Source organism: Mustela nivalis (genome assembly GCF_964662115.1).
Source record: "Mustela nivalis genome assembly, chromosome: 14".
NCBI lineage: Eukaryota > Metazoa > Chordata > Mammalia > Carnivora > Mustelidae > Mustela > Mustela nivalis.
In genome coordinates this window covers 74385581-74411559 of record NC_139033.1, presented here as the reverse complement: position 1 = coordinate 74411559, position 25979 = coordinate 74385581, and the positions used below count along the sequence as shown (strand labels likewise).

At 35.4% G+C, this 25979-nt stretch overlaps 1 protein-coding gene across 6 annotated transcripts in view; it reads right to left on the bottom strand.

The window, feature by feature from the left end:
* Positions 1-25979, bottom strand: part of ARHGAP28 (Rho GTPase activating protein 28) — a 238739-nt gene that overhangs the window by 101696 nt on the left and 111064 nt on the right. The window contains exon 1 of one of the 6 annotated variants that reach the window (XM_082697302.1): positions 24975-25069. The exons of 4 other annotated variants lie outside the window; for them this stretch is intronic. The gene's annotated coding sequence lies outside the window, so the exon portion shown is untranslated. Of the gene's footprint in view, positions 1-2569; positions 2603-24974; positions 25070-25979 lie in introns of those variants that run through there. One more of the 6 variants, XM_082697301.1, reaches the window with a different exon arrangement.

Genomic DNA, 25979 nt, shown 5'->3' with positions numbered 1-25979 from the left:
CTTGATCTCCGTCTCTGAGTAATTTCTTCAATCTCGCCAGACCATCATACACCTCTGGCTTAGCGTCTGCTGGGATGTGGTTACACAAGGGGTTAATATCCAAAATATATAAAAAATTCATAAAACTCAACACCAAAAAAAAAGTCTAAATAAAAATGAGCAGAGGACCTAAACAGATACTTTTCCAAAGAAGAAAAACAAAGTAGTCAAAGACACATAAACGGATGCTCAACATGATTAATCGTTAGGGAAATGTAAATCAAAACTACAATAAGATATCACCTCACACCAGTCAGAATGGTTAGTATAAAAAAGACAAAAAATAACAAGGGTTGGCAAAAATGTGGAGAAAAGGGAACCCCTGTGTACTGTTGGTGAGAATGTACATTAGTGCAGCCACTACAGAAAAATAGTATGAAAGTTCTTCAAAAATTTACAAATAAGAATATAATTCAATCCAGTAATTCCACTTCCATGTATTTACCTGAAGAAAATTAAAACACTAATTTGAAAAGATATGTGCACCCCTATATTTATTGCAGTGGTATTTATAACAGCCAAGATACGGAAGAAACATGTGTCCACTGATAGATGAATGGATAAAGAATGTGATAAACACACACACACACACACAAATATGGAGTATTACTCAGAGTTAAAAAGAATAAACTCTTGACTTTTCAGCAACATGAATGGACCTAGAGTGTATTATGCTAAGTGAAATAGGTCAGAGAAAAACAAATGCCATATGATTTCACTTATATGGAATCTAAAAAACAAAACAAATGAACAACTAACAAAAAATCAGAATCATAAATACAGAGAACAAACTGGTGGTTTCCAGAGGGGAGGGGAGGGGAGTAGAGCCATGCATGAAATAGGTGAAGGGGATTAAGAGGTACAAAATTCCAGTTGTAAGTCTTGGGGATGAAAAGTACAGCATGGGGAATATAGTCAATAAATTGTAATAATGTTGTTTGGAGACATACATTAACTATACTTGTCATCGTGAGCATTTTTTAAAAATATTATTAATATATAAATGTCAAATCATGAAACTCAGGTTTCAGTGGGCATGAGGGAATGAGAAGTTTTTGTTTAAAGAGTATAGAGTTTCAGTTTTACAAGAGAAAAAGAGTTCTGGAAAGAAGTAGTAGAGATAGTTACAACAATGTGAGTGTCTTGATACCACTGAGCCATATGCTTAAAAATGGTTAAGATGGTAAATTTTATCCTATATGTATTTTACCAGAATTTTTAAGATTTTATCAGAATTTTTAAAAATTGACAAAAAACTGGGAGCCTGGAAGGCTCAGTCAGTTGAGTAGCTAACTCTTTATCTCAGGATCATAAGTTCAAGCCCACACTGGGGTCGACACCAGGCATGGAGCCTACTTTAAACAAACAAACAAACAAACAAACAAACAAATATTTTTAACAAGTTGGCTGCTGAAATAATGAGATAGTGCGAGGAAATAATTTGTGACATTAAATAGAATTACCCTACATTAGGGTGAGGAAGAGGGTAATGACCTGGCCCACAAACACCCATAGTTAGTTCACGGAGAACTGTATTACCACAAAGCGTGGGGTCCAACCACTGAGGAGGGCAGAGCAGGCTCCTGTTATCTATGAGGGCCACAATAGGACCACTGTCAATCTTGAAGACACACAGCTGAGAAGAGCATAGAGCAGCTTCATGGGGCACTTTCTCATGGAGTTGCTTCAATCACTAAATAAATTTGCACGTGTATGCCTTTAGAACATAAAATTATCGAACAAATGTTAGTTTAAAAATCAAGAGACACAATGGGGGGCATACATGCCAAAATGCTGGAATTCTCAGAAATTTTTAAGATTTGCATAAAAATAAAATTATTTTGGGAGCACTTGGGTGGCTCAGTGGGTTAAAGCCTCTGCCTTCGGCTCAGGTCATGATCCTAGGGTCCTGGGATCGAGCCCCGCATCGGGCTCTCTGCTCAGCAGGGAGCCTGCTTCCCTTCCTCTCTGCCTGCCTCTCCGCCTACTTGTGATCTCTGTCAAATAAATAAATAAAATCTTTAAAACAAAAATTATTTTTATGTGAGGTGGTGATGTATTAAGGGATCTTATTGTTATGGTAATCATTTTGCAATATATACATGTATCAAATCAGCATGCATGCATCTTATATTTAACCCAATGTTATATGTCAAATATCTCAATAAAACTGGAAGAAATTCAAAATACATTTGATTTCTAAGACATATGATTGACAAATATCATATTTCCTAGGAACAATGTCTGATTAACAAGAACACTTCAGTCTCCAACCATGAATAACTGAGCTGCATTATGCAGTATGATCATCTGTTCTTACTCTTATGTTATTTTTTCCTTCTTTTTAATCTTCCAATTTGGAGTGGGTGTGCAACTTCTTTCAAAGAACTCCAAGTATGCCTTCTTATCCTTGGTTAGGCAAAGTTGAACCAAAAGGCTGAAACTACCTCTTAACTAATGTGCAGTCTGAGCTGTTACACCCCAAACAAGAACTCCCAGACGGAAAGAGGCAACCAAAGCAATGGCATACCAGTATCCATCCGTGGCACTATGACTCATTTAGGGAAGTTTTATTTTTATATACAGAGCAGCAGTGGACTGCTATGGAATTTGGCCACGCCCTACAGCATATGCAAAGAACACTCATTTGAATGAGCAAAGAGAGGGAGTAAGAAAAATCCGTATGATATTTTCTATACCTCCAGGAATCCTACATTTATAAGTTGCTTTTAGCAGAAATTTCTGGAATTTTATCACTGATCCTAACACTATCATATTGATAAGTAATGCCAGGTTTGAACATTATAAATTATAATTAATTTATAAAACTCAAAGCATTTTAGGAAAGTATGAACTATCTACTTTTATTTTCTTATGCTATGCCATGTGATAAAAATAATTTTAGGCAGCTGTGTTTAAAACTTGGGTGGTAAGAGTTTTCTACTGAATTCTTTACAGTTTGAGAAGACAGATTCTAATGGTTTTAGTACACATGAAATTGACAAAGGTATCATGATGCTTACTGCTTCCTTTATTATTTTTAGGCTCTTAAGACTTCTCCCTTTTGCAATAAGACCAATACTGAAAGCCACTAACAACTCTGTAGAACTCTAGTACAGAAACATCTACTCGTAAACATTCTGCTGGGGCAAGGAAAACAGAGGCAAAATATAGATCATGAGCATCTGAGTGACACACTGGTTCATTTTGAGATAATCCACCCAAAGAATTCTATAAATGCAGTGATCAACCTTTTTTTTGGCAAAGAAGTCAGACAGTATTTTTGGGAAAAGCACATTTGGAAGAGTTCTCACTTCTTTAATCAGGGATCCAAATATTTCCCCCTTCATCCCGGGACAGAGTAAGGGTCATGACCTTCCACTCTTAAAATATTACATAACTGTGATCCTGAGGCTCATTCAACACATTGATGAGATTTAATCTGTAGTTTCATACCTTACCATATTAGGATAAATAGAGCTTAATTTTCTTAAACTGTTTGTATATTTTAATTCCAAAACAATACCAAAAAAACATTACACGAAAAACAGAATGCAATTGTATTACACATTAACTTTTGTTGGTAAAACACCATTAGGTTTCAAATTAGATTTTAAGAGCATGGTAATTTCCATAAATCCAAAGTGGCATTAAAAAAAGATTTTATTATTCCATTAACAATAATAATGGAATAATAATTCCATTATTTTTCTAGAAATGACTTATATTATGTAGTAATGATTACTGGAGATCTAAAACTTCTTAGAGTCTACCCTGATTTAGTATTTTACAACTTGAGAACAACATAAATACCTTAAAGTAGCATAATTCTCTCTTTACCTGTCAACTGACTTAAAAAGTCAATAATCTTTTTAAAAATTAAATAAGTAGTCTTTTATATTTATCCTTTATGGTGTTCTTATATTTATTCCCACATGTCTCTGTACCCATTACAGATCATTTGCAATCAGCTCTCAGAACTTCATTTGGCATTTCCTCTTTTTTTTTTTTCCTTAGCACTTGTTGTACTGTGTATCTGCTGCCAACAAACTCCTTTAGATTTCTTTCTGAATACATCTTTAATTCCTTTTCAATGTGGTGAATTTGTTTACTGGGCAAAGAATTCTAGGCTAGCAGTTTTTATTGTTTTTTAAGACCTTTTATAAATGTCATCCCATTGACATCTGAACTCTTTAATCTGATCAGAAGTTTATTATAATTTTTATTGAGATACTTCTAAATGTCTTTTTTCTAGATGTTTTTCATAAATGTTCTCTTTCTATGTTTTTATGTTTAATTTATGTTTAATTATGAAATGCCTACACCGTGGTTTTGTTTTTATTTTGCATGAGATTTACTGAGTTTCTTAAAATCTGTGGGCCAATGTCTTTCATCAAATTTGAACAATTACCCATTTTTCTTCTTCCTCTTCTTCCTTTTTTATTTTTGGTCCCACTCTCTCTCTTGTCTTCTTTTGAACTCCAATAACATGTATGTCAGCCATTTGATATTGTCCCAAATGCCCCTCTTGGTCTGCTTTGCTTTTCCTCTCACTCTTTCTCTGTTTTTCAGTTGAATTTCCACTACTCTGTCTTCAAGTTCACTTTTCTTTTCTTCTATGCATCTAGTCCATTGTTAAGTTCATCCAAGGAATGCTTCAAGTCTGGTATTATGTTCTTTTCATATGTCAAGTTAGTTCTTTTTAGAGATTCTATTTCTCTGTTGACATACTCATCTTTTATCCATTTTATGCAACTTTTCCTTTGATTCCTTTAACAATTATCTTTATTTAAAGGTTCTTGTCTCTTAATGTCAAAGTCTGTGCCATCAGTATGCCTTCTATAGTGATCAAATACCAGTCAATTGTTTATGGGACACATTTTCCCTTTCTTTTACTAATCCCATAATTTTTTGTTCTGTGCAGACATTGTTTTTAAAGGAACTCTAGAAAACTGGAGTTAATAGCAATTTCCCTTTTCTTCTGTCTAATAATTAGAGTAAGACAGTAAGATCACTTCGCTCCAATTAGGAGTTGACCTGGGTCTGGGTTATATTACAACTTTAATCAGTTTTAGGTTACCTCTGGTTCTAAATGTTTTAAATGTCCTGTGTGTTTATAGTCCTCCCACCCCACCACCAAGGAGGGCATTAGGTTAAACACCATGGGACTAAGAACTCTCTCTGATTTAGAGTCTAGCCCCGAGCCTCCTATATTGTAGGGCTCTCAGAAAAAAATCTCAAGGGAGATGATTATGAGGTGTGGAGGTCCTACATTTGGGGCTTCAACAGATTCCAATCTGCTCTGCAGTACAGACAGCCATTAACAGTTGTACTGCGATCTCCTTGCCACAGCAGAGGCCCTCCACCCAAGCAGTATCATCATCAGCTGTAAAGACTCAGGGGGGAAAATATGCCCAGGGAGGGAAATGATAACTGGGCTCTGTCACCTAGGAGGAGCTCTGCCCTCCCTGAGATTTATCTCCTTTAGGTGGTGTGTCCATAGCTCTCCACCAGTTTTTAAAACATATCATGTTTACATTTATCCTTTGTTCTCTAGTTGCTATAGTGGGAAAGAGAGTCAGCCACCATGTAGTCTAGCCCTAAATGGAAGTAGAACTCCCACAGAACATTGTAAACATATCTGATTTCTTTTAACATCATATTTGCTAATGAACTGCTAGCTCTAACCCAAGTCCAATTTTTCTAAGTATATTCCATAGAATAAAGACATAACTTTTGCTAAGAAATATTCTATGGGCCCTTACTGTCTCTTGTAAAGAATTTCATATCTATCAATTTACTACCATACACATTACATCATTTGATCCTTACATTAACTCCATAAAGCAGCCAAAACAAGAATTCATGTCTCATTATATAATGAGGAAAACAGTTACCGACAGCAAAGCGGGGACACATAACTTCCCACTGCAATTACAATAAAATGTAAATGCTCTTCTAGGATTTCATGGCCCAGCACGTTCTGTCCTCAAACTGCTTCTGCAGTCACTCCTTATATCACTCTCTCGAGCGTTAGCACTAGGCATGCTAATCTTTTCTCAGTTTCTCTAAAAAGACAAGCTGTTTCTTCCCTCAGGAAATTTTCCTTTACTGGTTTTTCTGTCTGGAACATTCTCCTACTATTTCCATGCCAAGATGCCTCTCATCATTCAGCTCCCAAGGTAAATGTCACTTCTTCAGGGGATCTTTTCCTAGCCACCCTAAATTAGCATTCTTCCAGTTATCCGTCATCTCAGCTTTCTGCATTTCCTTTTCCCCATCCATCAACAACTTACACTTCATCTACTCACTTACTTCATTTTTGGGGATTGATTTTCCCCAGTAGAATATAGAGGAACCATGTCTGTCTCATTTACACAGTATCTGGCCAGTAACAGGAACTCAGAAATATTTGCCAGAATATAAATTCAAACCTTTCAATCCTGTCCAAATACTTTCCCTACAATAATCTTTCTTAATTTCAAAAGCCCCCTTAGGTATTACTGTATCTGTGTATGGCTATACATGTCTTTATACCATAGAAGAAATATAATATGGTTATTTTAAGAAAAACTGTGAAGCCAGCTGGCCCAGATTTCAATGCAGGCTCTGGCACTTTCTGGATCTACGACCTACAGAGCAAGCTACTGAACCTCTGTTCCTCCACTGCCTAATCTGTAAAAAGGGAATATCAGTCACATACATGTCCTGGGGCTATTATAAGGATTGAGTTAATACATGTGAAATGCACAGCACATAGTAAGACCATGTGTTAATAACGGACTGCTATAATTTAATTTTTTAGCACACTTATAACTAAACTTACAGTAAGGCTATAGTGGGTGTTAAAATATCATCAGGGCACTAAAATATCACAAGAAATATAATGAGATAAATAAAACTGCATTTGTCATAATTTTTCTCTGACCCAACCCCATGCCCAAGCCTTACTTCCTTAGGCCACAAAGAGCTATCTTACACAGTTCTGGCCAAAGTCACATCATGGTTTCAGAGAGATCTTTTGTTTTACTGAAATAAGTGCTATCACTTTTTCTTCTTCATTCTCCCTTCTTGAAATGTAGACAAGATGACTAATGTCTCAGTAGGCATCTTGCAATGATGAGAGAAAACTCAAGAAAATTGCAGAGACAGGCCCTGCCATTACTGCATCTCAGAAATAATTTCAGATGTTGCCTATCTCTAAACTTCTCTAGAAATGTGAGGATAAGCTCCTAATTTTAAAAACAAATCTACCCTTTGTTGTTGTTATTGTTACTTGCAGTCTGAAGGACTCCCAAAGGATGTAACTGGAAAGAATACTTCATTAATTCATTCGCAATAGGGTAAGATTAGATGCCTTCTCTAACTCCACTCCATTAAGGGAATTAGTCAAGTAAGAATAAACAGTCTTGTGTGCCTGAGTGGCTCAATCATTAAGCATCTGCCTTCAGCTCAGGTCATGATCCCAGGGTCCTGGGATCGAGACCCACATGAGGCTCCCTGCTCCATAGTGAGGCTGCTTCTCCCTTTCCCACTCCTCCAGTATACTTGTTTTCCTTCTCTCACTGTGTCTCGCTCTGTCAAATAAATAAATAAAATCTTAAAACAAAAACAAAAACGAATACATAGGCTTACTAAAAAAAGATGTGTCTAATGTAATGATCTTCAATTTAAGGAGCTACCAAATTATGTGCCTAATCCCATGTCTTGGTATGGCCGTGGTCAGTATACTCTAAAGTTAAACTTCATTCCCACTGAAGATATTGTTCTCAAATCAAATATATTCCAAAAGAAGCAGAAAGAATGCCAAAATCACAAAAATTTCCCCTTCCTCTTTCTGAAAAAAGGATTGAATTTTCCATTGTCACTCTCTTTGAATGATGCCAATGGCAGCTCAGCATAGTCATCTAAAGAAATCATCTTAGATCCTGACCTCAAGGAAGCCTTTGCATCAAAGCTCTTGCAAGTGAAATTGTTCAGTCTGTGGGACAGACCCTAGGCATAGTCCCCATAATGCAGTTGTTTGCCCTCTTAGTTCCCTCAGGAGGCCATTTAGGTAAAGTAAGAAGACAAATCCCTTGTTTTTATGCTCTGGTTTCTCAGCAATCTTTGGATTCTAACATGCTTATAAACAAGCTCAACTTGGATGTCTTGCAAAAAGCACTTGAAAGGCAATGGTGATAAATGGAAGCTATAGTTTCAGAGTAATAGAAGCAAGAACACAGAGCAGGTTTCTCAGGCTCAGTGACTCTGTCTTTCAGTATCATCTGGCATCCTTCATTCTCCTACCATCCCGGTTTTCTGTTCCTCTCTTGGCCTGCCTCACCCCTCTTTGGAGAACAAGGAGAAAGCTAATGAAACTATTCCATCAAAAGGTAAACAGGTCTGCCTGAACCTCTCTGTTGGCAGAAAAAAAATACAGAAAAATGTGTTTGTAGATTAGGTGGAGGCTTAAAACAGCAAACAAATCTCAGTTACTCCTCAGGGAATATTTGAAATGGTTCTGAAAGCTGGAAATTTTTCAACTAACTGAGGTTCCTATCAGCAATTAAATTCTTATGCATGTATATATCACCTCTGAATACAAGCACGGGTCTAGAAAGGGGATAAATTGCAACCTGAAAAGAACAACTTCCAACCATTAAACATTGAACCCCAGGAATTTACAAAGGAGGAGCTTCAAATGGTACAACAAGCTCTTCGGCAAGAAAGAATGACAGAATCTCTTTTTGAGGGTAGAGGGAGGACAGCATGTTTTTCTGTATCTGTAGCTATAAAATAAAGTGAGCTCCATATGCTTGACTTTGAAATTTATGCCATGTTCTGTCTACTGCTTTACCAAGAAAAGGCCACTAAACCACATAATTAGAATACATCATTTATTTGGATATATGTAAACATTCATGAAAAAATGAGAATGTAATATTTCTTAAATTTCCCCTACATTGGTTGAGGGAAGGGGCAAATAGAAAGTGACTGCTTATAGATATGGAGTTTCTTTCTGGCAAGATGAATATACTCTGGAATTAGTAGTGACAGTATCACAATTTTGGGGGCTGTACTAGAATCACTGAACTGTATACTTTATATTTTTGAACTGTATATTTTATGTTAAAAATTTTTTATTGTGTTATGTGGATCATACTGAATTGTATATTTTAAAAGAATAAATTTTGTTATATTAGTTGTTTATCAATAATAAAACTATATGAGAAAATAATTCTAATTACTTTCTAAAATGTTGATAATTAAAAATGCTTTGACACTAACAACACAAAATACTGGTGAGGATAGGGAGAAAGAAGAATCTTCATTCACTGCTGGTAAGAATGCCAAAAAGTATAGTTGCTTTGGAAGATAGTTTGACAATTTCTTATAAAACTACAGATACTCTTAACCATACAATATAGCAATCACGCTCCTCAGTATTTACCTAAAGTAGGTGGAAACTTATGTTTACCCAAAAACCTGCACATGGATATTTATGGCGCTTTATCCATAATTGCTAAAATTTGGGAATAAAGATGTCCCTTAGCAGGTGAATGGATAAACATGCTACAGCCAAATAATGGAGTATTATTAAATGCTAAAAAGAAATGAGCTATCAAATCATGAAAAGACACAGAGGAACCTTCAATGTATATTCCTAAGTGAAAGAAAACAATCTGAAAAATCTACATACCATATGATTCCAACAATATGACACTCTAGAAAAGGCAAAATTATGGAGATAGTAGAAAGACCAGTGGTTGCCAAGGTTTGAGGGGTCGTTGGGAGGGATGAAACACATGGAGCACAGAGGGTATTTAGGGCAATGAAAACATTCTGTATGATACTTTAATGATGGATACAGGTAATTACACATTTGTCCAAGCCCACAGAGTGCACAATTCCAACAATGAACTCTATTGTAAACTATGGACTTTCAGTTGATTACAATGGGTCAGTGTAAAGTCATCAATGTAACAAATGTACGACTCTGGTAAAGGATGTTAATAATAGGGGAGACTGTGCATGTGCACTACAGGTGGTATATGGGAAGTCTCTGGATCTTCCCCTCAATTTTGCTTTGAATCTAAAACTGCTCTTAAAAAAAAAAAATCTTAAAAAAGTTTTTTTGTAATTTCAAATAAGTTTTAGGAATCAAAAAAAAAAAAATCAAATTTTCAAAAGGGGCCATGGAGAGAGACACTCCTATGAAAGTCTATTGGCTGTTTTAAGCAAAGTATAATGGTCATAGATGGGAAACAGTCTTACCCATTTGACTAATAATCCTCTAAATAGGTGACGGGCTAAAATGTCTGTTTTTAAGGCAAAGGGAATCACCAAGTGTGAACATTTTAAACAAATACACAGTTTATGACTTTGATGTAGATTGATTTTGCTGAAGCTCAATCCCCTAAGTAACTAATCACATTATCCTCAAAGATAAGTTAAAATTATTAGTGGAAAACTAGTTTGGTGACACCTAATCATTGCTTAGAGGCTCATATTTTTTATTCAATTAGGAACTATGGGGGAGTGTCTATAAAACAGAATGCAAGGAAAAAGCAGCTTTCCCTTGCTCTTTAACAGAATTCTACACTTTACCTCTTCAGTGATGTATGTCATTAGAAAAGTCTTGGAGATTTATGTATTTTGTGCTTCTAAAACTACTCTTCTCCAAGAAATCTACATAAATTTCTGGAAGATTGTCTTCTTAGTTCAAAATTAAGCCACACATTCTCTCTATTGATTAGTAATCAATTATTACCAAATTTCAGGGTATATTTTTGTTCTGTGGTTCCAAAGGGCTGCTGTGGCCAGTACTATTATGCATGACTTTCAAAGCAACTGACCAGATAAGTTCTCAATCTGGTGTCATCTTAAAGTGTGCCTCTCTGGTACTCTTGACAGTTGCTAGAATGCAACCATGTAACCTCTTTCCTTCTACATCTCTAGTGTCTATTTATTGTTGTTATTACCTAGTCATTAAATGGTCAGCCACAAAACATGAAAATGCTATTCTAGGACATCCTTGTACTATTTTATAATTCTTTTGTCTATTGTCCTTCTCCAGCTCCAAAAATTCAACGACAGAATCACAAACAAGATCAAAGGTATAATCAGGCAGTAGCTCTGCTTCGGGTCCCACACAGTCATTCCCATGTGCATGGTCATTCTCATGTACATGGATTTTAAACAGCTAGCTGTGTGGTCCATCCTATTAAGGTTTTCATCTGGCCTTTTTCCTCATGGGGCAATAGTGTCAGCTCAACTTCAAACTATTTAGTAAAAATCCAACGTAAATATAAACCCAATTTATTAAATTCTGGCAGGAATGAATTGGCCATTTGGATGAATAATTATCCCCGATTCTCCTTTTTCACAATACATTTTCCACACTCAGACTTATTACATGATGGCTTTAGTTCTATAGGGTCCCTTGAGCAATAACAACTTTATGTTCCATTTGTTTTCATTAGCTAACCTTAAGATGGTGGCTCCTAACTTCCATACAAATAGCTTTAAATTGGAAACCCATAACTAGTGTTTCCAATGAAACAGAGGATCCTAGAGTTGGGGAGCTGAGAGGAAATTTGAGCAATGCCCAAATAAATCACATTTTACAGATGAGAAAAATGACGCTTAGAGAAATTGAGTAACTCATCTAAGAGCGCACAGAGCATACAATGCTAATTATTGAGAATTATAACTATAAATTTAATCTTCTTATATCTAATTCCATATTTGTTTTCCCTGGTCACCAGTCTCCTAATTCATTTATATTTTATATTCTTTACTCATTCACAAAAAAAAACAAAAAAAAACCACCAACAACAAAAAACCCAACCCAAAAGCTTCATACTTTTACATTAGACAATTCTTTTTTCCCTTAATGGATTTCTTAAAATACACATGATAATCAAATGGATCCTATTTTTTATCATATATTGAAAAGTCTATCAGTAGTCAAAATTTTCACTAAATAACAAAGAGAGCTATCTGTAAAAGTGCCCCATAAGAAAAAGATTTTTTATTACAAAATTCTCTAAAAACCTGATATTCTGCCAGTTAATAAAACTGGCAATTGTAACAGACCATATACACTGGCTATAAAATACATATACCATATATTTAAAAACAACTATGATACATTTAATCTACAATTAATATATTAGCACTGTTAAAAATAAATCACATTTTTAATTTATCCATAGGCTGGTATATCATGATGTATTAACATTTCTTGAAATAGTGTCAATAATTCACATCTTTTATTTAAAACCATTCAAAGAAGTAGAAGCTGAATTCCATTTGCTCAATTTTCCTTGTGGCATGTAGAGACATTTCCCAAGTATAACAGCCAGGTTAAAATAAAATAATAAATTCTAAATTCACATTTTTATTATTGTTGCTATTGTTAATCATCATCATCGACATCTAGTTAAAGGTAATTTCATTTGGTTCTCTACCTCACCCTCTCCAATTTAGTCATAACATTGTTCATCATAAGATAAATTCCTTTAGCAAGCCATTAAGAGCCTGCAGTCAGCGCACTTTGCATACTCTAAATATGCCATAAAAACAACTGTGAGAATTAAGGTCCTCAAAGTCCTAGTTACAGAATGACAGGGAAAGGCACTGACCAGTAACTTGAATGCCCATGTTAAAATGTGAACTTTGGAAAAACAAGAGCTGTAAGTTCTACAAAAGAGAATCAAATAACTAATTTCATAATGGTTGACACCTCATGTGGTGGGGGCTCTTGTTGCCATTGCCTCTGAAACTCTTGTTGCCATTGCCAACATTCAAGATGAATAGCTTTAGTACTTCAGTACCTAATCCCTGACAGCAGACAGACAACTATAAATCCCTGATCAATAGTTTATACCATGGGAAATAGAGTGATTTCTTTTCTGTCATTTTACAGGAAGCTTTTTCTTTCTAAGAATAACCCAACCAGGAAGTTCTCCCTCTTCTAAGGCTTCTATCCACTCCTTTCCAGTAACATTATCTTCTTTCTTTACCAATAGCTGGGATTAATTATGATAATCACTAATTCCCTGAATAGACTCTTGTGCACAAAACTGGTGCGCTTGTGTAAAGAAGAGATACAAATGACACAAAGGACTTAGGTCTTGTATTTTATTGTGTTTGCTTTCGTTTATTTAAAAAAGAAGCTGACTCTTCTTGGTTTTTCATAAATGGGCAAGAGTTTTCATTTTTGCTTTCATTTTCTTTGCAAAAGCTCCTTCTTTAAAGCAAAAAGTAGCAGATTCTGCTTAACAGAATATCTGTACTTCAGTAGATTATAAAATAAAATTCTACCAGGGTTTCTGTTAGCCTATATAGAACCATTATATGAATTCAATAAAGTCTATCCTCTCTGAAAAAATATGGCTTGCCTAATGGGTCAAAGCTGAATCTCTGCCCCACCTGACCCTTTGGCATTCTTATTCAATAAATAACTTGTACAAGTATATTCACTGACCTTGAATTTTACTAAATGACTCAGTTTCCCACTTATGTCCCTTACAGAATTATTCTAGGAAAATGCCACTCTCCAGCCAAAATGCTAAAATCACATCTTTTACAACAACAGCAGCAAAAGAACAGCTTTCTTAAGTTTTGGATAATGTGGATATATATTAATTCATTAAGGAAAAAAATAATAATTATGGGAAAGATTGTGAATATTAGTAATGGTTAATGAGTAACCCTTTGAGAAATATGATTTTTCACAAAAGATTTTATTGGTGTTATTATCTGTGACAGAAAAAAAAAAGCACTATGTTTTTCTCAAAAGAAAGCATAGAAAAAGCATTATAATAGAAAAAAAAAAAACTGTAGTGTTAAACCTCCAGGACAATGGTAAGTGAAAACTTCCCAAGCCTCTCCTATACCTCTGCACTTCCAAACATAATAAGCAGGGATACATATGCTCTGTTGTACTTCAAAGTATATTTGGATGTACTTAACAGACATGTATTAAAGGACCACTGCAGAGCAAACTCTTAGAAAATGTTTACTGAATGAACAGTATAGACTTTGCAAAGGAATGGAGGCTAGGACCATTTCCACATCTGAGGAATAGCCACATGATAATCAACGAATTCAAAAAGCATATAATCAGCCGGTTCAAAAATGATACCTGCCCCTCTCTTTTCTTCCCTCAAACATTTCCTTCTCTCTAATCTACCAAAATAGTTATTAAAAGCATTAAAAATCTTTCATTTTAAGATGTTTTACTCATTCATTCAATGAACATTTATTAATTTAACAAATTAAGTTTTGAAAAAACTTGGAAAAACATGACTCTAGTAGTTGTAGCAGCAAGAAGATTCAGGATCCAGGACTATTCTTCAAGTGGCCAAATACCATGGAATTTTTACAGTGTGATTAGACTAGTACTTTCTATTATATTTCATTGAGTTGATAATTCTTCCTTCTTGAAACGTTAGTCCAGTGGCTGATAATTTTATGTTGTGAAAAATTTCTCAGAGAACTTGATAAAATGCATGTAACTGGGCCCTACTCAAAAATTTTCAATTCAGGTTTGGGGAAAGACCTGAGTATATGTATTTTTACAAACTCTACTCCCATGCTTATCCTCAGGAATTCTGGTGTCACTCATTTGTAAGTTACCTATTTGTGAGAAACACAAATCTGTCTTCTAGCAAGGCCATTCTATCCTGATTCTCATTAAACGTTTCCAACCAGTACTTCTTTGCCTATTTTCTGAATCCTCTTTAACCACAGATCCTTAAATATTAGTATCTCTCTCAAAGTTCTTCATACTCTATGTATCTATATAGATCCCTCCCCTTCAAAAAAACTTTTCCAATGTCAGAGTTTAGCGTTAACCTATATATTAATATCTTCCCAGTCCTTAACTCCATTCCTGACTACTCTCTCAGACTCACCCAAGGGCCTACTGGTCATCTCTACCTAGATATTGCAATGAGATTTCAGGACAATGGTATCCTCAACCACACATCCTACAGATTAAAGGCTAAATGGCTCTCGCCACACTTTCCCAAAGCTTGGAGTCTTCCCTCCCCTCCTGACTTAAGATCCACCTTAGGTGGCCTCTCCCTAAGCAAAGAACTTCTCAAACCCATTCTGCATTCCTCTTAACCTGTGCTAATGGAATTCTGAGCATACTTTTATCAATGCACTTACTGGTAATTCTATGAAAGACATAAAAGTAATTTGTATGTGAATGCTTTCGAATTCACATGAAGATAAAGACCATTAAACTAGAATATTTTTTCTATTCAGCTTCAACCTTCTTACCAATCAGCCAAAATGTTGGCTTGGCAGCAGAAAAAAGAATACAAGGCTTTTGCAAAGTATCCAAGAATTTAATCTGAGAGTGATTTAGAGGTGAAAGTGAAATAGGAACCGTGTAAAAGGAACAAAAATGTATTGCTGACTACAATATGATAATGATGATGATGATGAATAACTTAACCAATGTTTATTGAGTACCTACTAGTACTAGGTATGATGAGGCTCAAGGTGCCAAATACCATAAGAGTGGCTGGGTGGCTCAGTCAGTTAAGCATCTGCCTTTGGCTCAGGTTATGATCCCAGGGTCCTGGGATTAACCCCCAGGCTGGGCTCCATGCTCAGCAGGGAATCTGCTTCTCCCTCTCTCTTTACCCTTCCCTCTGCTCATGCTTTCTCTTGTTCTCTCTTATAAATAGAACCATAAACCACAAAACCTAACACTCATTGAGATTTCTAGTAAGGACAAATAAAACCCAAACAAATACTGTATATATTTATGTATGCAGATGTGCAATTAAAAATTCATAAAGTGAGGGACATCTGGTTGACCCAGTCGGTTAAGTGTTTGCCTTTGCCTCTGATCATGATTCCAGGGTCCTGGGATCAAGTCCCACATCGGGCTCCTTACTAAGTGGGGAGCCTGTTTCTCCCTCTGCCTGCTGTTTCCCTTACTCGTGCTTTCTCTCTCTTTCTCTGACAGATAAATAAATAAAATCTTAAAAAAAAAATCATAAAGTGAGCTTCCATTTCCAACCATGAGAGACCAAGAGGGTTCAGAATTACCTTCCTACTGTAAACAACTAGGAAAGTGGGCAAAGAAAGGAAGCAATTGTTTTTAAACTTTAAAAACAGGCAGGACTGTGATGCCAGGAGAAAGTAAACAAATGCAATGAGACTCCCAGTGGATATGCCTATCTACTTGGAGGCAATTTCACAGAGAAGAAGATCCTGAAGATAACCCAGCAGCTGTCTCACAGAGGTAAAAGAGCAGATATCAAAACTCAGAAAGGCTGAGTCAGCTAGAATTTGCTTGTCAGAGTACCAGAACGGCTGGATCTATGAAGTGAAATTGCTTCAGGAACTGGCATAGGGGTCCCCTTGACTATTTGGTTAAACACCTACCAGGGCTACAGAAGTTGAACCTTCACAATGGTAGGTACAAATTAACTCCTGGGAAAAGAACCAGCAAGTTTTAATACAAAAAAATTTCCAGACTTCAAACAAGGTTAGCAATGTCTGCATGTACAGTGGTGTATATATTAGAAATATATCAGGTGGACTTTTGCTTTCACCCATGACAAAGTATAATACTTAACATTAGCCAGAGTAAAGAAAAAGAGTACACAGGACATACAGTAGAACCCTTAGAAGTCTCATGTCTTACTAGTAGGATTAAAACTACTCTAGTTGGGGCGCCTGGGTGGCTCAGTGGTTTAAGCCGCTGCCTTCGGCTCAGGTCATGATCTCAGGGTCCTGGGATCGAGTCCCGCATCAGGCTCTCTGCTCGGCAGGGAGCCTGCTTCCTCCTCTTTCTCTCTGCCTGCCCCTCTGCCTCCTTGTGATCTCTCTCTGTCAAATAAATAAATAAAATCTTTAAAAAAAAAAAAAACTACTCTAGTGAGAGGTAGACTAGACACTAGAATGCACTGGCTTTCCCTCAAATCCACAAACAATGGTTTGTCAAAATAAATCTGTGCAATCTTTAAAGAAATACAATAAAATTTAATAAACCACGTCTAAAATTTGCAAGTTCAATTGGCCAAACAAAATTAATAGATATGAAAAAGGAAGAAAAAAGTGACTCATAACCAAAATAAAATTGGCCATAATAAAGACACAGGGACAATGAAATTGGCAGGAAAAAAGGTCAAAAGAGCTATAATGAAAATACTCAAAATACTTAAGGACTTAAGATATGAACATAATGCACAAAGAAACAGAAGATACAAACAATGAAATTTCTATACGTAAAAATACAACTTGTGAAATAAAACATTCATAGAATGAATTAACAGTAGATTTGATACTGGAAAAAAAATCAGTGAACTTGAAGAGGCATCAATAGAAACAGCATAAACAGAGGTGCACAGCTAAAAAGGAGTGAGAAACAATAAACCACAGCCTCTATGACCAACAGGAAGATGTCAGGTGGTCCACAGCCTCTATGACCAACAGGAAGATGTCAGGTGGTCTAATAAGTGTATTGCTTCCAACCAAGATGAAGTAGCAGGAACCAGATTTACCTCTGGCCTGAAATGAACAACATACACATACACCCACACATACACCCACACTATTAAAAGATTCTCAAGATTATTAAGTGATGGGAGACTAAAAACAGTGATCACAAGCACAGAAAACAAAAAGAGTCCTGTAATAGCCCCAGGTTAGGGAGAGCTATCAGGCTATGGTTCCATAACAGGAAACCCAGCTGAGGCTGCTGGTCTCTCAGAGTTTAAGAAATGCAGCTGAAGTCAAGGAATCTATGGAGCTCACAGAGTAGGGTACTGAAGAGTACCTGGTACTCTCCAGAGGATTCCACTCACGTCTTCAGTTTTCATATATGGAAACTACCACAGGCTAGAAGTCACCAGAGAATAGGATCCCCAGTAATCACAGAGGGTCAGGAATAGTTTGTATTCTCAGCAGACAGAGTGAAAAAGCTCATGGTTTACAGGACCTTGGATAGTGTACTCAGAAGCATTTTATCTCTACCATAGGGATAACTCTCCCATAGAGTAAATGCTACTCTCATCACACCCAACAAATTTTAAAAGCAAGACACCATAGTTTTCAAGTGCCAGGAAAAAAAAAAATCAAAAATATTTACAAAAATATAAAAATATCTGGTCCCAACAAGATAAAATTCACAACATTAATTACAATTAAAAAAAATTATCAAGCTAGCAAAGGAGGAGAAGGCTGTGGCCAAGAGGAGAAAACTCAATCAATACAAACAGATGTAGAAATGACACAGGTGATAGAATTAATAGACAAGCACATTAAATAAGTTACTACAATTTTATCCTGCATGTTCAAGAAGCTAGGGGAAAATGATATGTTGAGTGAACAGAGGGAAGATTTTGAAAAGACGCAAACAGAATGTCCAAATTTGATGAAAACTCTCTAAAGTCCCTGATTTTAAAAGCTCAATAAACTCAAAGCATAAGAAACACACAGAAAACTATGGTGGCACATCATAATCAAATTGTTTAAATCAGTGATAAAGAAAAAAATTCTTAAAATCAGAGTAAAATACAAAAACAGCATGTAAAGAGGAACGAATAAAAGAATACCAGATTTTATGTCAAAAACAATGTAACCTAAAAAAAGCAGAGCAACATCTTTTAAATACTTGAAGGAAAAACTATCAACCTACAATTGTATACTCAGTGAAGCCATCTTTCAAAAATTAAAGAGAAATCAAGTTTTCTCAGGCATAATAAAAATCATAGATTCATGAGCAGCAGAACTTTCTTTCAAGAAATGTTAAAGGAAATCCTTCAAATGGAAGGAAAATATCTAGCAAAACTTTGATCTGTACAAAGAAAAGAAGAACATAAGAAATGGTAGTTACACAGGTAAATATAAAAGACTTTACCTTATTAGTTAAGTCTCCTTAAAGGCTAATAGATTGTTTAAAACAGAAATAATATGTTATTTCATATTAATAATATTAAAATTAATCCATAATATATGTTATCAAGTAATACTTAATTGAAGGTAGACATAAGAAACAAAGATTAAAATATGTAGCTTAGGGACGCCTGGGTGGCTCAGTTGGTTGGGCAGCTGCCTTCAGCTCAGGTCATGATCCCAGCATCCTGGGATCGAGTACCACATCGGGCTCCTTGCTTCGTGGGGAGCCTGCTTCTCCCTCTGCCTCTGCCTGCCATTCTGTCCGCCTGTGCTTGCTCTCTCTCCCTCTCTCTCTGACAAATAAATAAATAAAATCTTAAAAAAAAAAAATATGTAGCTTAAAGCAAACACTAAAACAACACAAAAGATCTATTAAATAAAAAATACCCAATATATCCAAAAGCAGCCCCCAAAATGAAGAAAAAAGGATAAGAAAGACAATTATACATAATATAAAAATAGTACATTTACACCCAACCATATTACATTAAAGTGAACATAGTTCAAACTTCCAATTAAAAGACAAAGATTGTCAGATTTGGTTAAAATCAAGACATTTAAAAGCACTGTTGACAAGAAACACACCTCAAATATAAAGACACAGTTTAAAAGTAAAAGGATTTTAAAAATGTCATGCTAAAAAAATAAAATGAAAACTAGATGGCTGTATTAGTAACAGAGAAAGTTGATTACAGAGCAAAAAATATTACTAGAGATTAATAAAAATCATTTTATAATAGCAAAAAGGTCAATCAAGAAGAAATAACAAGCTTAAACTTTTACGTACCAAATAACAGAGCATCAAAACATATAAAGCAAAAACTGATGGCCAGCAGAGAGATAGACAAAAATTACAATTACAGTAAGAGATTTCAAAAACCCTCTTTCAACAATGTGTAGAACAAGTACAGAGTAAATCAGTAAGTATATAAAACACAACTTACTTAACTGAAAATTACAGAACACTCTATCACCAATAGCAGAATACATATTCTTTTCAAGAGTACATTTACCCATATAGATTATATTTGGTCCATATAACCAGTATCAATAAATCAAAAATAATTCAAGTCATAGAAACATATTCTTTAACTACAAATGAATTAAATTAGAAATCTATAGCAAGAATACATGTAGAAAATCCTCACAAAACTAAAGAACACATTTCTAAATAACCAATGGGTCAAAAAAGAAAACAAGATGAAATTATAAACTATGAGAGTATTAAAAATACAACGTTAGGACAAAAGTTGTGGGATACAGCTAAAGTTATTTATAAGTTATTTATAAGGAGGAAAATTTATAGCATGAAACAGTCTTATTAGAAAAGAAGAAAGCTATCCAACCAATGACTTCAGTTTTCATTTTAAGAAAATCAGAAAAAGAATAAATTAAACCCAAAGTCAGGAGTGCCTGGGTGGCTTAGGCTTAAGTGTCTGTCTTTGGCTCAGGTCATGATCCAGTGGTCCTGGGATCCAGCCCAGCATCTGGCTGCCCCCACAGCAGGAAGCCTGCTTTTCCTTCTCCCACTCCTCCTACTTGTGTTCCCACTCTTGCTGGATCTCTCTCTGTCAAATAAATAAATAAAATCTTAAAAAAAAAAAAAGTAAGCAGAAAACAGGAAATAACAAAATATGAAAAATAATAGTGTAAATCAATGAAACCAAATGCTTGTTGTATTAAAGATCAATAAAATTAACAGACCTCCATCCAGATATACTAGGGAAAAAGGGAAGAAGACACAAACTAGCAACACATACAAGATGAAAAAGGTGACATCATTACAAACTTTACAGATATTAAAAGGATAATATGGAAATATTATAAACAACTTTAGGCCAGTAAGTTCAACAACTCAGTTATTAAAAAAAAAAAAAGATTTCTTATAAGACACAAACTGCCAAAGCTCACTCAAAAAGACACAGACAATCTGAATAGTCCTATATGTGTTAAGCAAATTGAATTTGTAGTAAAACATCTTCCCACAAGGACAACTCCAGGTTTAGATGGCTTTACCACAGAATTCCACCAAACTCTGAAAGAAGTAATTACCAACTCTACACAAATTCTTTCAGAAAATTAAATAGGAGGAAACATTTACAAACCCATTCCATAAGACCAGCATTACCCAAATACCAAAACAAGACAAATACTACAAGAAATGAAAACCACAAACCAAAGCCCTCCATGTGCATAAATGTAAATATTCTTACAAAATTTACCATATCAAATCCAAGAATATATAAAAAGGATAATACATCATGACCAATTGGGATTCATCCTGGGAGAGCAAGGATGATTTAACATTTGAAAATGGTTAGTTCATTTAATTCATCAAACTTAATTATCATTTAATTATTAACAGAGTAAACATTGAAACCACGATTATAGAAAGAGATACGGGAAAACCATTTGACAAAATCCAGTATCCATTCCTATACAGAAAAAAGAAAGAAAAAACAAACAACAAACAAAAACTTTGCAAATTAGGAATAGAATTACCTCAGCTTGTAAAGGGTATCTAGGAAAAACTAATATACCATATTTAATGGTAAAAGACGAAATGTTTCCCGCCTAAGATCAAGAACAAAGCTGGACGACTGCTCTCACCACTTTTAATCAAGATTGTGCTGGAGATTCTAACCAGCACAATCAAACAAGAAAAAAAGAGAAAAGATATCCAGATTGGAAGGAAAAAACTAAAAGTATTTGTAATGCAGATATCATGATAGTCTAGGTAGGAAATCCTTCAGAATATAGAAAAAAGGTCCTAAAATTAATAGATTAGTTCAGCAAAGTAATAAGATAAAGATCAATATATAGTATTTTATACAATATATAACATATAATATAAAAAAAACCTGCATTTCCACATACTAACAACAAGTAATTAGAATCAACATTTAAAAACAATACCATTTCCAAAGCATTAAAAATGTAAAATACTTAGGATGATAAATCTGACCAAAAGATGGGAAAGATCTATACACTGAAAACTACTAACATTGCTGAGCTGAGAGAGATTAGAGAAGACTTAAATAAATAGAGAAATGTAAGCTGTACATGGATTGGAAGATTCAGTACTTTAAGATATTTGTTCTCCCCAAATTGATCTATTGATTCAATACAATCCCAAAGTCCAAACAGGCTTTTTTTTTGTAGAAACTGGCATGATTTCTACAGTTGATATGAAAATACAAAAAACACAGACTAACCAAACAACTATGGAAAAAAAAAAAAAACGAAAATCAAAACACATATATTACCTAAATTCAAGACTTATATAAAGCTACAAGAGAAAGCCATATAATATTATGATCAAACACACTAAGATCCAAAGGAAGAGAAGAGAGCCCCAAACTATTCACACAAATATTGCCAACAGGTTTTCAGCAAAGGTGCAAAGGCACTTCAGTGAAGGAAAGAAGAATCTTTTTAATAAGCAGTGCTGAAACAAATGAAGAACCATTTTTAAAAAGAAGGAATAAAAAGAATTTCCATCCATATCTCAGACTATATATAAAAATCAAATCAAAATGGTCGTATAGCGCACCTGGGTGGCTCAGTCAGTTGGGCATCTGCCTTCGGCTCGGGATTGAGTCCTGCGCCCGGCTCCCTGCTCAGTGGAGAGCATGGTTGTCCCTCTCCCTCTGTGGGCTGCTCTGCCTACTTGTGCTTTCTATCTCTTTCAAATAAATAAATAAAATCTTAATAAAAAAAATAATTCAAAATGGGTCATACACCTAAATGTCAAACCCAAAACCTTTCCAAACTTCTTAAAGAAAACATATAAAGGGTGCCTGGGTGGCTCAGTCCATTAAGTGTCTGCCTTTGTCTCAGGTCAGGATCCGAGGGTTCTGGGAGGAGTCCTGAATTGGGCTCCCTGCTCAGTGGGGAGTCTGCTTCTCCCTCTCTGCCTCTTCCCCTGCTTGTGTTCTCTCTCTCTCTCTCTGTCAGAAAAACAAAATATTTTTTAAAAAAAATTTAAAAATATGGGAAAACTTTTGTGACCTTGAGTTTATGTAACAATTTCAAAAGCAAGACACAAACAACATGGTCTGTAAAATAAAACCTATATAACCCGGACTTAAAATCTGCTCTTCAAAGGCACCGGTAAAAGGATGAAAAGATAAGCTATATTTTATAAGAAAATATTTGCAAATCACATACCTGATTAGATACTTGTACCCAGCATATTCAAGAATTTTCAAAATTTAGTAATAATAAAACAACTGAATTTTTACAATGAGCTAATGATTTGAACATTTTGCCAAAGAAAACTGTACACATTGTTGAGAGAAAAATGAGATGTTGTATAAACCAAGAAGTAATACTTTCTCTAAGATACCATCCCTGGTCTTATCAGATGAAAATTCTCTACCAACGTATATACTGCATTGACTTGAAGCTATGACTCACCTAGTTTCTAAAATGAAATTAGAAATTACGTTAGATTTATTGTGACATCCTCCAGCACAGGTCCTCACATGATGTCTGCTTTACCCAAGTACATATTAAATATATAAAGATGGATGAATAGTAGGTATATAGGGAAATTCCTTTTTAATTGAAAGTTGTATTAAAGAAACATGCTTCAGAAAATTATTTTAGGGGTGCCTGGGTGGCTCAGAGGGTTAAGCCACTGCCTTCGGCTCAGGTCATGATCTCAGGGTTCTGGGATAGAGCCCCCGCATTGGGATCTTTGTTTGGGAGGGAGCCTGCTTCCCCCCCTCTCTGCCTGCCTCTCTGCCTACTTGTGAACTCTCTCTGTCAAGTAAATAAATAAAATCTTAAAAAAAAAAAAAAGAAAGAAAATTATTTTATAGGTGTAATCATTTTATAATTTCTTTTATGTGCTCTAGAAAATTCTGAATTTTATTAAACAAAATAAATAATTCTTCTTCCTTCCAAGTTTAATGCTTTTCCTTTAACTTCAGGTTTCATTTAAAAAAAAAAAACTTGTTTTTATAAACCATTATCTGAAGTTAATCACTGTTCTCTAATTTCCTCTCTCTCACAGACCTCCAAATTGTAGAAATCAGTTCCAGGCAGTGCCAGCTCTCAAAAGATAACAGAGCTATGCTATTATGGAAGAGAAAAGGAAACAGAAGACTGGGGAAATGGAGAGGGGGAGAAATACCACGTAAAATTTCATGGAAACCCAGAGTTCTTAAGCTGTATGTATTGTTCCAGAGACAACTGCCAGGATGATTCTGGCCTCAGACAACACTCTGAAGCTTTGGCTCTGAGAGCATCCGGAGGACAGAGATCTAGGACTTGACAGCCATCTTTTCTTTTCCAATCTCAAAGTGACAGAGAACAAATGCCAAGAAGCATCAAAGTGATCAAGGTTTTTTCCATCTCTAAAGTCTTGCTTCAGGTGGGGCATACCAATGCCAAAAGGGGAGGGGGAGGAGCTGTCCTCCCAAAACAGGACAGATTCTGAAGTGGATATATCTTACACAGAAACTTAACCTTGTATAACACCTGAACCCTAACAGACAAACAGGCAGAGACCCATTAAGCCCCGAAAATCTATTTACTTTCAATAAATATTTACTGGACATAGGCATATAAATTTGGCCCCTCTGCTGAGCTCTGAAGGCTGCCTGGATAAACCTTATTTTATTGCCATTATCAGTTTCCAGAGCTCTCTGCCATCAGCCATCCTGACTAATGTCTGTTTCTTATTTCCCATTTGCTATTTGTTAAATTTAAACTTTTACATTAAATTCGAATGAAAAGTAAAATCACAGATTTCATGTGTGGCGAAAAGGAAAAAGAAATACAAATAGGAAGATTCAGAATGACATGGGACTTTCCTCCTTTCATTCACCAAAGGCCCAATGGGACTATATTAGACAGGTTAACCCGCCAATCTCATTCTTTATAAGACCAATAGGATATTACAATTAGATATTTTTGAAAAGCAACAATAAAGCTGAACTTAACAGAATTTAGAAAGAAAAAAAGAGAGAAAAACAGATTAACTTTAAAAAGAAAATGTAGTGAAGGAGCACCTGGGTGGCTCAGTAGGTTAAGCCTCTGCCTTCAGCTCAGGTCGTGATCTCAGGGTCCTGGGATGGAGCCCACATGGGGCTCCTGGCTCAGCGGGGAGTCTGTTTCTCCCTCTCTCCCTGCTCACGCAGTCTTTCTCTTACACACACACTCACTCTCAAATAAATAAACAAAATCTTAAAAAAAAAAAAAAAAAAAAAGTGTAGGGAAATGGTTACCACTGAATTTCTTAGCCAGCATGACTCCTTATCTTTTCTGAAGAAAATGATTAACATGTAAAAAAAAAAGTTGTTTTCAAATGAGCAGTTATTGACTTAGAGGAGAAACATCTTTGAAGGCAGCAGGGCAAGAAGCTTTTAGGAGAAAAAAGACTGATCTATAAGGAAGGGGCCAGTGGGGACTGAGCAAGGCAGCTAAGGGGCAGGAAGGCACAGATTCAAGCATAGCAGAAATACTGTTTTTCTCAGTCAGGAATTCAGAGAGGGATGAAGATTTTTAATGGAGAAAGGTAAGCCCATGTGGTCTCTGTATTCTCTGAAAAAATGAATATACATATGTGGGTATTTTTACCTATACAGAGCTATCTGGGTGTGCACATGTATGTACTGTGCTACCATTTATCAAGCACTTCTTTTTGGGGAGTGATTGCCAGCAGAACTTGCTGGCTATGTATTCCTAGGGTCTGTTACTCTTGTACCTGGACCGTTCTAAGAGTTATTAAATAAATGGGATACTGCCCTTGCATGCTGCTATACATTTTGTTAAGCACTTCTATCCATCCATTTACCAGGCTGTCTCCAAACACAGAAAATGCCTATAGGCCTTAGGTATGATAGCCTGGCTTTGCCACCTGCTATAATTTGAATTTAGACTCTTATGTTACAAGTGAAATATAAGGGTATAACTGTCTCTTGGCCATGTGTTGTTTTTTTTTTTTAATTAATTTAATTTTATTATTTTTCAGTGTTCCAAAATTCATTGTTTATGCACCATACCCAGAACTCCAT